Raw genomic sequence first — 13,287 nt, forward strand, 5'->3', positions numbered from 1 at the left:
CAAAAAGTGATTTTTGGCAGTCATATTCGATTTGGGACGTATGAGAAAATGTTTTCAAATATCAAAATTAAAATGACTGGCCCCACGGGAAACAATGACGATTGCTTTCCCTTGCCCCGAAATGGAAACAAAAACTATCTTATAACCTGATGAGTGTAACGGTGCATTTGTCTTTATTTTGCTTTATTCTTTTGTTACTGTTATCCGCACAGTCAAGGGTTGCTTGGTGTACAGATAGACGCAACTAACGAACAAAGACTCTCCAGAAATCGCCGTTTGTGCCATTATTGTGACCGGAGCGATCATCACATTCCATTTTTTTGAGGTCAACATTATGGAGTTGGACCCTAAGGTGATACCTTGACTTTCTTAAGACGGGAAACGAGTATAGCCTCTCTTGACCTTCACCATGTCCCCACTTTCCAACCTGGAACTCTCCACCTACTAGTCGACCCCATTCTTTGCAAATGCCAGCTAACTTGGAATTGTCATCCCGCGTCACTCTCATAAACGAACCACAGGCGTCCGGTTGCTCATCTATCTCACCGCTGAAGTACCGGACCACAGCTTCGCCTGAGCTGTTGGAAGCTGTGACCACGTGGAATGTGCGTCCCTGTTTCTTGTGGCAGTGGAATCTCAGCTGAGTGAAGGACAGGTATCTTTTGAGCTCTTTCATGGCACTCTTCTGCAGAACCATGTGTGACTTACCTATTCCACGGTATGATGTCTCAACTGACACCTTAGGAGAGGGACTTCCGAACTCAACATTTGACACCAGAAGCCAACCTCCTAAAATAAAACAAACCTAAATGATCTTGTGACATCCATGTAAATAGAATTTTGGACATATTAAATAGTAACAGGACCGAGTGGAGTCCAATTGGGTCTGTAATCATACCAGTGATTTACAGAATCGTACGACCGCAAAGCGGGAGTCCGATTTGTTAATCACTCGTATCACTACAGACAGAATTGGACGACAAGAAGGCCTGTTACCAATTAATCAAAACTATGACAAAAATTGAGAAAGAAACTATACATCGGTTATACGTTTTCATAAAAACAAAAAAACAACAGTTAACTCGGCGGAATGCGAGACAACAGCGCGCACATGACGCGTTCTGTCCACTCACACAGGCATGACGTGTTAACTATCCCTTTAACGGTCTTACTACACTGTTCAATTACAAATATGACGCGTACACTGTCCTATTAGTGCTCAAATCGGCCGGCTGATGATAACCAATCAGTTTCAAGAATTCTGCAGTAGTTTTGATTCAAAACATAAGAAGGATATTTGTAGAGAAAGCAAGAATAGCCAAGACCAAATATACTCCTGTTGAAGTCCTCGTGTCTCAAAAAAAAAATTCATTTTCTTACCACCATATCTTGACATGTCACAAGAGACCTTCAAAGGGTTTCCACTCTTCTCAGGGTCGATCCAATATTCCCCGTCTCCTTTGGAGTGTCCAGAGCCCAGAATTTCTTTACAGGAGAGGGCCGGATGAGCAGAATCCAAACCTCGTTTACCTTTGGAGTGTCCAGAGTCCGGAATTTCTTTACAGGAGGCGGCCGGATGAGCAAAATCCCAACCTCGTTTATCTGCATAGGAAAAAGGAAGAATAATCATTTGAAACGAGGAGAGGATCAAATTAAGAAACAAAACACGCCACAGAGGTCCTATTCCATAAGTAGTTCTTTTCGCGTAATTGTTAGATAGCTCTAGATTTTATAAATCTTTGCAGGATCCATAGCATCTTTCAATTCAAACTAAGAATATGGAAAACCTTTCATTATAAGGAAAAGCAAGAGATTTTTAACTTCATATTCTCTCGGGAAAGATTATACATGGATGTACACGTGACATGAGAGAGCTCTGAAAAGCGCTAATCAAAAGTAAGAAATAGGTCACCATTTTTGACTTGGTCATGGAAAGAGGTGGTGGGAGGGGTGGCAGAGTCTTGGGGGGGATATCATTTTTTCCAAGGGAATGGAGAGGGGATCAGTTGTCGCTAACGGAGTTTAAAGGTGGGACTAAAGAAAATTGGCGGCCAACGAGGAAGATCGATAGAATAATTCGGAACGTTATGGAAGGATCAGGAAAACTTTATCGTGACAACCAAAACACTCCGAACCTTCATACCCTCCCACCTCCTCTAACTTTTCCATAATGTTAAGCACCTTACTCAACAGTACCTTTTCCATAATAAGTAAAACGTGGGTTACACCTCAGGTTTTCCGGACTTGAATTTTTGGTTTGATTACTCAGTTGACATTCCTTCTTTATATCACTAGCATCGGATTTGCTGTTGTAAGATTGGCATTTTTCATCTCGAAGGCAACTCAATCCACAGCTTATTTCGTCAGCATATAATGTCTTGGTGATGTGATCAATTAGCTCAAATCCTTGAAAAACAACGCAATCGTGTTACATGTTCTCATCACTCAGTTTATTTTGGATACTTTCATAATACAGTTTGTGTGTAGTTAATTACCCTGTCTTAAGAGGTTATCTTGACTCTTGATATCGTACAAAGGTGAATATGAAGAAGCCCTGAGAGTTATGAGAGTTGCGCGTAGAAAGTTCCTGTTGTTTTTACCCAATTTTGGGGCGATCTTATATTTTTTTTCTAGGGCGAACTGCTGTGGCTAACAGAATATAAAAGGGGAAGAATGAAAATTTACGAACAATGAGGGGAATTGTAGGAATGTCACAAAGTCTTATTTGGGGGGTGGGGGGGAAGGATCAAAATCTGTGTCATCCGATCCCAGTTTTCGCCCATGGCACTTGAAACACTCACATCCCACCGGAGCAAAATATCACTGTGTTGGGAGGTATAACACATTCACGTGTTACCTTCAATTCGCTCGAAAACCTCGTCTCTGCTCAAGTCAGTGTGCAAAGACGAACTGAAAGCCACAAGAAACAAAGCAACACCACTCAACAGAATGGGACAGAAATGGAAACCAACTAGAAGCCCTCTCATCCTGTAATTTGAGAAAGAAAGAAAAACAGATGACAAATGTTTCCCTTCTCCCTTCTTAGATGCAACAAATAGTTTTGATTGTGAATTTAGGATTTTGCTAATTACACTTTTTAAAGTACCAAGTCATATAAAGGAATCTTCCCAGCTAAGGATTAATTCTTGTCCGCTGGCTTGCACAAGTTGCTCACCCGATAGTAAGTAAATACATCGAGTTTCTCACTCACACTCACCTTCCTTTTCTTACTTTTCCTCGACTTTTCTTCTCACGATTATGCGGTAGTAAAGGTCTTTTGTATATATATTTCTCACTCAAACGTATTTATCGAAGCGGCTGACTATTCAAGATGTATGTTGTTGTCAAAGTTAGAGAGCAATCTTCTTCTGAAGTTTAAATTAACCAATTTTCTCCATATTGAATTACTTGGTTACTCCTTTTCTTTTCTTTTCTTTCTTTATTAAACTTTTCATACAATTTTAATGAACCTTGGGTAACAATGAAAATTATAAAAATGAATAGGAACAGCTTGAGAACCCATACATAAATTATGCATTGGTCAGTTTTGCACGAAGTACTGATCACGATCTTTTGTATATATACTTCTCAGTCAAACGTATTTATCCAAGTGGCTTAATATTCAAGATTTATGTTCTTATCAAAGTTATCTCGTATTTTTGTCTCGAAAAACTCTTTTATCAACTTTTCATACAATTTTAATGAACTTTGAGACAATGATTAAAAGAAATAAATAGAAACAGCTTAAGAACCCACACATAAATTATGCATCAGTCAACTTTGCACGAAGTACTGATCACGGCTTGGGGTTAGCGTTTCTTTACATTTGAGTAAAGCGTGAGGGCATTTAGCTAGAAACAAACCTAGATTACTCGGATTGTTTTTATTATGTTGTTATCAAAGTTGGAAAGCAATCTTCTTCTTAAGTTTAAATTAGCCAATTTTTTCCAAATTGAATAACTTGGTTCCTCCTTGAAACCATTATATTCTGACTTTCAGTTTCTTTCCACTCCTCTCGTATTTTTCTATTGAAAAAAACCTTTTATCAGCTTTTAATACTATTTTAATGAAACTTGAGACAATAATTAAAAAAAAAATAAAAAGAAACAGCTTGAGAACCCCTTTCGTAAATCAAGCAATAGTCAGCTTTGAACGAAGTGCTGATCACGATTAACATTTCTGATTAACATTTCTTTACATTCGAGTAAAGCGTGGGGTCGTTTAACATAAATAGAAACAACCTCGATCATTCGGATTGTTCTTTTTTTTGCGGACCTCTTTTCTCTTGCACAAGGATTTCTATGAGTATCAATTAGTCGCATTCGGGATCGATGACCACTTATTCCCACCAAACAAAGCAAAAATTCGCCTAATAAAAAAGAGCTACAGGATGTAATTTCAACAGAGAGAGATGAAAAGTGACAGAATTCCCTCTCACCTTCTAACTCGTACATTTATGAGTCACAATTTGTAGATATATCTGCTGTACCATACATGTATTTCTGCGTTCCTATTTTTGACTCGTGCACGTTAAAATTGGCAACGGAAGCCAATATGCTAAGAAACATTTGTTTCTTCCGATGCACTAATTATTAGCTAGCTACCCTACTAATAGTGTTTACTTTCGCTTCCAGACAATTATAATGTAGACGCCTGGCAAAGTTGATAAAGTAAGTGACTGTTTCCTGTGGTGCTAGTTACTTTAATTTTTATTTTTTTAAAGTGTTTCTCCTACATCCCAACTCGAAAATGACTGCAAAAAATAATTTTATAGGCATGCTGACACACACATTTGCTACGGTTACACGGTGAGAGTCGAAAGTCAAGCGTTTGTTTCCCTGGGGGCTAAGTGAATTTTGTTTATCCTAGAAAGTAAGTGTATTTTGATTCATGACTCGCGACATGTTCAGCCCTCCGATCAAAAGACGTATTTAAGTTGGGCATTGCATCACCTGAGAGTCTAAAGTCAAGTCGTCGTTTCCCCGGGGGCTCAGTGAAGTTTGTTTATTCGAGAAAGTAAGTGTATTTTGATTCACGACTCGCGACATGTTCAGCCCTTCAATCAAAAGACGTATTTAAGTTGGGCATTGCATAAATGTCGCGTTCAGAGCTCTCTACAAGTCAAGAATTATACTATGCTTTTAGCACTCGTAAGCTATTTTCCCTTCAAGTTTCAGTCGACTGAAATCCCAATATTAGCAACGTTATGTGCCCCTTGGAAGAAAACATTTCCGTTGTGGCGGACCGGAGTAGGCTATGTAGGGGATCTTTTCATACCGCATGCATGTTTACAATTAGGAGGCTAAAATAGTCGTCATTCTATACGAGGGGGCTCTCCTATCATAACAAAGGTTTCTGTATCAGAAAGTCCACTGAACTCGCACCAGCGAAAATCTCGCTAGGAGGTTGAGACTGGCCATTGCTTGTTTGAAGACCAGTGGTATCTATGTTCTCTCAGTGACGCAATGCCGATGCCTCGATCGCGAGCAGATTTGCTCGATTGTTCATGACAAAATACTGTAAAACAAATAGTAACTAGAGCTCATGTTTGTTCTATGAGTTAATTCTCGAGAGAGGATTGTTCGATAATTTTTCTAGATTTAGATTTAATCCTTACAGGCCTTCGGAAACAAAAGAATTCTAAAACTAATCTGAATGCATCCCCTTACGGAATAAGATTGATAGAAAAATTGATCCGTCATTTAAATCGTCAAATTCTCACTTGTACTGATCTGTTAATAACGTCTTTCTGATTTACAACTTACGTTAACAATTCAGTTGATAAAACCAAATTATTTTGTCATACTCCCCCACCGACACAGCACCACTGTTTCTCTAAAAACTTACCCCCTTTATACTTCGGACAAAGTTCCTCGTGCTCTCAAAAACTTGAACGATTTGACTTTGAAATGGATGAAATAACAAATTGTAAGATTTAAAAAAACACCTTGCCCTAATATTTTTTTATATTCAGGCGGATATCAGTATATTTACATATTCCGTGACCAAACAAAAGGGAAAGTCTAACTCTTCGAACCTTAATTGTTCTTGGAAATAAATAAAGCAACATAAACTACTACATAGAAAACCGTATTTATCTCATTGACTCCTTAAGGATCCGGGGTATGTAAAACTAAAACTACATGATAAAAACAGTGGAGCACTAAGCCTACCACAAGGAAGAAGCGAGCGTCAGACATGTGACCTAATTAGATATTTGTGCGCCTAAATGGCTTTACAATCCACAGCTGAGGGTAACGGTGCATTTCTTGTGTTCGTCTCTGTTTTCAGTCTATTCGTTTGAAGAAGTTATTTTCACAGTCAAGGGTTGCTTGGTGTATAGACAGCTCTGAGTTAAATGCAACTAACGAACAAAGACTCTCCAGAAATCGCCGATTGAGTTTATACTCTGAGAGGCGACATCATCGCATTCCATGTCGTTGTCGCTGTTCAAGTAGACCCTAAGGTGATACTTAAATTGTAAGAAGGCAGGGAAGCTGTATAACCTCTTTTGATCTCCACCATGTCCCCACTTTCCAACATAGTACTTTCCATTTGCTAGTCCCCAATCTTTGCAAATGCTAGCTAACTTGGAATTGTCATCCAACGTCAATCTCACAAACGAAACACAGGCGTCCGGTTGCTCATCTGTCTGACCGCTGAAGTACTGGACTACAGCTTCACCTGAGCTGTGGAAAGCTGTGACCACGTGGAATGTGTGTCCCTGTTTCTTGCGGCAGTGGAATCTCAGCTGAGTGAAGGACAAGTGTCTTCTGAGCTCTTTCATGGCACTTTTCTGCAAAACCATGTTTGACTTACCTATTCCACGGTATGATGTCTGAACTGACACCTTAGGAGAGGGACTTCCGAACTCAACATTTGACACCAGAAGCCAACCTCCTAAAATAAAACAAACCTAAATGATCTTGTGACATCCATGTAAATAGAACGTTTGACACCAGGAGCTAACCTCCTAAAATAAAACAAACCTAAATGACCTGGTGACATCCATGTAAATAGAATTTTGGACATATTAATAATGGTAACAGGACCGAGTGGAGTCCAATTCGGTCTGAAATCATACGAGTGATTAACCAAATCGTTCGATCCCAAAGTGGGGGTCCGATTTGTTAATCACGAGTATCATTAGAGACAGAATTGGACGACAAGAAGTCCTGTTACCAATTAATCAAAACTGTGTTAAAATTTGAGAAAGAAACTAGACATCAGTTTGCATAAAACTAGACATACGTTTTCATAAAAACAAAAAAAACAACATCCAAGTGAATGAAGATTTTAGATATATGAAAATTTCACATATTTGTACTGCGGTGGAGAGATGAAATTAGGAGATCCTCGCAGCTAAGAACACTACTGAAACGAGTACGTACGGGATTTGAACCCATGACCTCTGCGATACCGGTGCAGCGCTCTACCAATTGAGCTAACAAGCCAACTGGAAGCTGGTCAATGAATTGGGTACAAATAAACATCCAAGTGAATGAAGATTTTAGATATATGAAAATTTCACATATTTGTACTGCGGTGGAGAGATGAAATTAGGAGATCCTCGCAGCTCGCAGGGCCTGAATTTTTTTCAGGTCCTATTTACAACTACTCGTTGCATCACTGAGAGAACATAGATACCACTGGTCTTCAAACAAGCAATTGCCAGTCTCAACCTCCTAGCGAGATTTTCGCTGGTGCGAGTTCAGTGGACTTTCTGATACAGAAACCTTTGATATGATAGGAGAGCCCCCTCGTATAGATGAAAAGATCCCTTACATAGCTTACTCCGGTCCGCCACAACGGAAATGTTTTCTTCCAAGGGGCACATAACGTTGCTAATATTGGGATTTCAGTCGACTGAAACTTGAAGGGAAAATAGCTTACGAGTGCTAAAAGCATAGTATAATTCTTGACTTGTAGAGAGCTCTGAACGCGACATTTATGCAATGCCCAACTTAAATACGTCTTTTGATTGAAGGGCTGAACATGTCGCGAGTCGTGAATCAAAATACACTTACTTTCTCGAATAAACAAACTTCACTGAGCCCCCGGGGAAACGACGACTTGACTTTAGACTCTCAGGTGATGCAATGCCCAACTTAAATACGTCTTTTGATCGGAGGGCTGAACATGTCGCGAGTCATGAATCAAAATACACTTACTTTCTAGGATAAACAAAATTCACTTAGCCCCCAGGGAAACAAACGCTTGACTTTCGACTCTCACCGTGTAACCGTAGCAAATGTGTGTGTCAGCATGCCTATAAAAATTATTTTTTGCAGTCATTTTCGAGTTGGGATGTAGGAGAAACACTTTAAAAAAATAAAAATTAAAGTAACTAGCACCACAGGAAACAGTCACTTACTTTATCAACTTTGCCAGGCGTCTACATTATAATTGTCTGGAAGCGAAAGTAAACACTATTAGTAGGGTAGCTAGCTAATAATTAGTGCATCGGAAGAAACAAATGTTTCTTAGCATATTGGCTTCCGTTGCCAATTTTAACGTGCACGAGTCAAAAATAGGAACGCAGAAATACATGTATGGTACAGCAGATATATCTACAAATTGTGACTCATAAATGTACGAGTTAGAAGGTGAGAGGGAATTCTGTCACTTTTCATCTCTCTCTGTTGAAATTACATCCTGTAGCTCTTTTTTATTAGGCGAATTTTGCTTTGTTTGGTGGGAATAAGTGGTCATCGATCCCGAATGCGACTAATTGATACTCATAGAAATCCTTGTGCAAGAGAAAAGAGGTCCGCAAAAAAAAGAACAATCCGAATGATCGAGGTTGTTTCTATTTATGTTAAACGACCCCACGCTTTACTCGAATGTAAAGAAATGTTAATCAGAAATGTTAATCGTGATCAGCACTTCGTTCAAAGCTGACTATTGCTTGATTTACGAAAGGGGTTCTCAAGCTGTTTCTTTTTATTTTTTTTTTAATTATTGTCTCAAGTTTCATTAAAATAGTATGAAAAGCTGATAAAAGGTTTTTTTCAATAGAAAAATACGAGAGGAGTGGAAAGAAACTGAAGGTCAGAATATACTGGTTTCAAGGAGGAACCAAGTCACTCAATTTGGAAAAAATTGGCTAATTTAAACTTAAGAAGAAGATTGCTTTCCAACTTTGATAACGACATGATAAAAACAATCCGAGTAATCTAGGTTTGTTTCTAGCTAAATGCCCTCAAGCTTTACTCAAATGTAAAGAAACGCTAACCCCAAGCCGTGATCAGTACTTCGTGCAAAGTTGACTAATGCATAATTTATGTGTGGGTTCTTAAGCTGTTTCTATTTATTTCTTTTAATCATTGTCTCAAAGTTCATTAAAATTGTATGAAAAGTTGATAAAACAGTTTTTCGAGACAAAAATACGAGAGGAGTGGAAGGAAACTGAAGGTAAGAACATACTGGTTTCAAGAAGATTGCTCTCTAACTTTGATGAGAACATAAATCTTGAATATTAAACCACTTGGATAAATACGTTTGAGTGAGAAGTATATATACAAAAGACCTTTACTACCGCATAAACGTGAAAGAAAAGTCGAGTCGTGATCAGTACTTCGTGCAAAGCTGACCAATGCATAATTTATGTATGAGTTCTCAAGCTGTTCCTATTCATTTTTATAATTTTCATTGTTACCCAAGGTTCATTAAAATTGTATGAAAAGTTTATAAAATAGTTTTTCAATGCAAAAATACGAGAGAAGTGGAAAGAAACTGAAGGTAAGAATATACTGGTTTCAAGGAGTAACCAAGTAATTCAATATGGAGAAAATTGGTTAATTTAAGCTTCAGAAGAAGATTGCTCTCTATCTTTGAAAACAACATACATCTTGAATACTCAGCCGCTTCGATAAATACGTTTGAGTGAGAAGTATATATACAAAAGACCTTTACTACCGCTTAAACGTGAGAAGAAAAGTCAAGGAAAAGTTAGAAAAGGAAGGTGAGTGTGAGTGAGAAACTCGATGTATTTACTTACTATCGGGTGAGTAACTTGTGCAAGCCATCGGACAAGAATTAATCCTTAACAGGGAAGATTCCTTTATATGACTTGGTACTTTAAAAAGCGCTCGTATTCCTTCGCTGAGTCAGACAAAGTGTTATTAGCAAAATCCTAAATTCACAATCAAAAATATTTGTTGCATCTAAGAAGGGAGAAGGGAAACATTTGTCATCTGTTTTTCTTTCTTTCTCAAATTACAGGATGACAGGACATCTAGTTGGTTTCCATTTCTGTCCCGTTCTGTTGAGTGGTGTTGCTTTGTTTCTTGTGGCTTTCAGTTCGTCTTTGCACACTGACTTGAGCAGGGACGAGGTTTTCGAGCGAATTGAAGGTAACACGTGAATGTGTTATACCTCCCAACACAGTGATATTTTGCTCCGGTGGGATGTGAGTGTTTCAAGTGCCATGGGCGAAAACTGGGATCGGATGACACAGATTTTGATCCTTCCCCCCCAACCCCAAATAAGACTTTGTGACATTCCTACAATTCTCCTCATTGTTAGTAAATTTTCATTCTCTCCCTTTTATATTCTGTTAGTCACAGCAGTTCGCCCTGGAAAAAAATACAAGATCGCCCCAAAATTGGGTAAAAACAACAGGAACTTTATACGCACAACTCTCATAACTCTCAGGGCTTCTTTATATTCACCTTTGTACAATATCAAGAGTCAAGATGACCTCTTAAGACAGGGTAATTAACTACACACAAACTGTATTATGAAAGTATCCAAAATAAACTGAGTGATGAGAACATGAAACGCAATTGTGTTGTTTTTCAAGGATTTGAGCTAATTGGTCACATCACCAAGACATTATATGCTGACGAAATAAGCTGTGGATTGAGTTGCCTTCGAGATGAAAAATGCCAATCTTACAACAGCAAATCCGATGCTAGTGATATAAAGAAGGAATGTCAACTGAGTAATCAAACCAAAAATTCAAGTCCGGAAAACCTGAGGTGTAACCCACGTTCTACTTATTATGGAAGAGGTACTGTTGAGTAAGGTGCTTAACATTATGGAAAAGTTAGAGGAGGTGGGAGGGTATGAAGGGTCGGAGTATTTTGGTTGACACGATAAAGTTTTCCTGATCCTTCCATAACGTTACGAATTATTCTATCGATCTTCCTCATTGGCCGCCAATTTTCTTTAGTCCCACCTTTAAACTCTGTTAGCAACAACTGATCCCCTTTCCATTCCCTTGGAAAAAATGATATCCCCCCCCCCCCAAGACTCTGCCACCCCTCCCACCACCTCTTTCCATGACCAAGTCAAAAATGGTGACCTATTTCTTACTTTTGATTAGCGCTTTTCAGAGCTCTCTCATGTCACGTGTACATCCATGTATAATCTTTCCCGAGAGAATATGAAGTTAAAAATCTCTTGCTTTTCCTTATAATGGAAGGTTTTCCATATTCTTAGTTTGAATTGAAAGATGCTATGGATCCTGCAAAGATTTATAAAATCTAGAGCTATCTAACAATTACGCGAAAAGAACTACTTATGGAATAAGACCTCTGTGGCGTGTTTTGTTTCTTAATTTGATCCTCTCCTCGTTTCAAATGATTATTCTTCCTTTTTCCTATGCAGGTAAACGAGGTTGGGATTTTGCTCATCCGGCCGCCTCCTGTAAAGAAATTCCGGACTATGGACACTCCAAAGGTAAACGAGGTTTGGATTCTGCTCATCCGGCCCTCTCCTGTAAAGACATTCTGGGCTCTGGACACTCCAAAGGAGACGGGGAGTATTGGATCGACCCTGAGAAGAGTGGAGACCCTTTGAAGGTCTATTGTGACATGTCAACATATGGTGGTAAGAAAATGAATTTTTTTTTTGAGACACGAGGACTTCAACAGGAGTATATTTGGTCTTGGCTATTCTTGCTTTCTCTACAAATATCCTTCTTATGTTTTGAATCAAAACTACTGCAGAATTCTTGAAACTGATTAGTTATCATCAGCCGGCCGATTTGAGCACTAATAGGACAGTGTACACGTCATATTTGTAATTGAACAGTGTGATAGGACCGTTAAGGGATAGTTAACGCGTCATGCCTGTGTGAGTGGACAGAACGCGTCATGTGCGCGCTGTTGTCTCGCATTTCGCCGGGTTAACTGTTGTTTTTCGTTTTTGTGAAAACGTATAACCGATGTCTAGTTTCTTTCTCAATTTTTGTCATAGTTTTGATTAATTGGTAACAGGCCTTCTTGTCGTCCAACTCTGTCTGTAATGATACGAGTGATTAACAAATTGGACTCCCGCTTTGCGGTCGTACGATTCTATAAATCACTCGTATGATTACAGACCCAATTGGACTCCACTCGGTCCTGTTAATATTTAATATGTCCAAAATTCTATTTACATGGATGTCACCAGATCATTTAGGTTTGTTTTATTTTAGGAGGTTGGCTTCTGGTGTCAAATGTTGAGTTCGGAAGTCCCTCTCCTAAGGTGTCAGTTCAGACATCATACCGTGGAATAGGTAAGTCACATATGGTTCTGCAGAAAAGTGCCATGAAAGAGCTCAGAACACACTTGTACTTCACTCAGCTGAGATTCCACTGCCGCAAGAAACAGGGACGCACATTCCACGTGGTCACAGCTTCCAACAGCTCAGGTGAAGCTGTGGTCCAGTACTTCAGCGGTCAGACAGATGAGCAACCGGACGCCTGTGGTTCGTTTTTGAGAGTGTGGAGTGATGACAATTCCGAGTTAGCTGGCATTTGCAAAGATTGGGGTCAACTAGTAAGTGGAGAGGTCCGGGTTGGAAAGTGGGGACATGGTGAAGGTCAAGAAAGGCTATACTGGTATCCCGTCTTGAGAAAAAAACAGTATCACGTTAGGGTCCAACTGCATAACGTTGACGACCTCAGAAAAATGGAATGTGATGATAGCTCCGCTCCCAATGTTGGCACAAACGGCGATTTCTGGAGAGTCTTTGTTCGTTAGTTGCGTCTATCTGTACACCAAGCAACCCTTGACTGTGCGAATAACAGTAACAAACCAATAAAGCAAAATAAAGACAAATGCACCGTTACACTCATCAGGTTATAAGATTGTTTTTTTTTTCCATTTCGGGGCAAGGGAAAGCAATCCTCATTGTTTTCCGTGGGGCCAGTCATTTTAATTTTGACATTTAAAAATTATTTTCTCATACGTCCCAAACCGAATATGACTGCCAAAAATCACTTTTTGTACGCAGGCTGGCACACACATTTGCCGTGGTTTCACGGTGAACAACCTTATCACGCGAGAGTCGAAAGT

The 13,287-nt window shown here is 39.2% G+C and overlaps 1 pseudogene; it reads right to left on the minus strand.

The window, feature by feature from the left end:
* Window positions 1–244: 244 nt before the first annotated feature.
* The window catches only part of LOC131798760 (uncharacterized), a 142,059-nt pseudogene continuing 129,016 nt past the window's right edge, over window positions 245–13,287 (minus strand).

Source organism: Pocillopora verrucosa, chromosome 8, assembly GCF_036669915.1.
Source record: "Pocillopora verrucosa isolate sample1 chromosome 8, ASM3666991v2, whole genome shotgun sequence".
In the NCBI taxonomy this organism is placed as follows: Eukaryota; Metazoa; Cnidaria; class Anthozoa; order Scleractinia; family Pocilloporidae; genus Pocillopora; species Pocillopora verrucosa.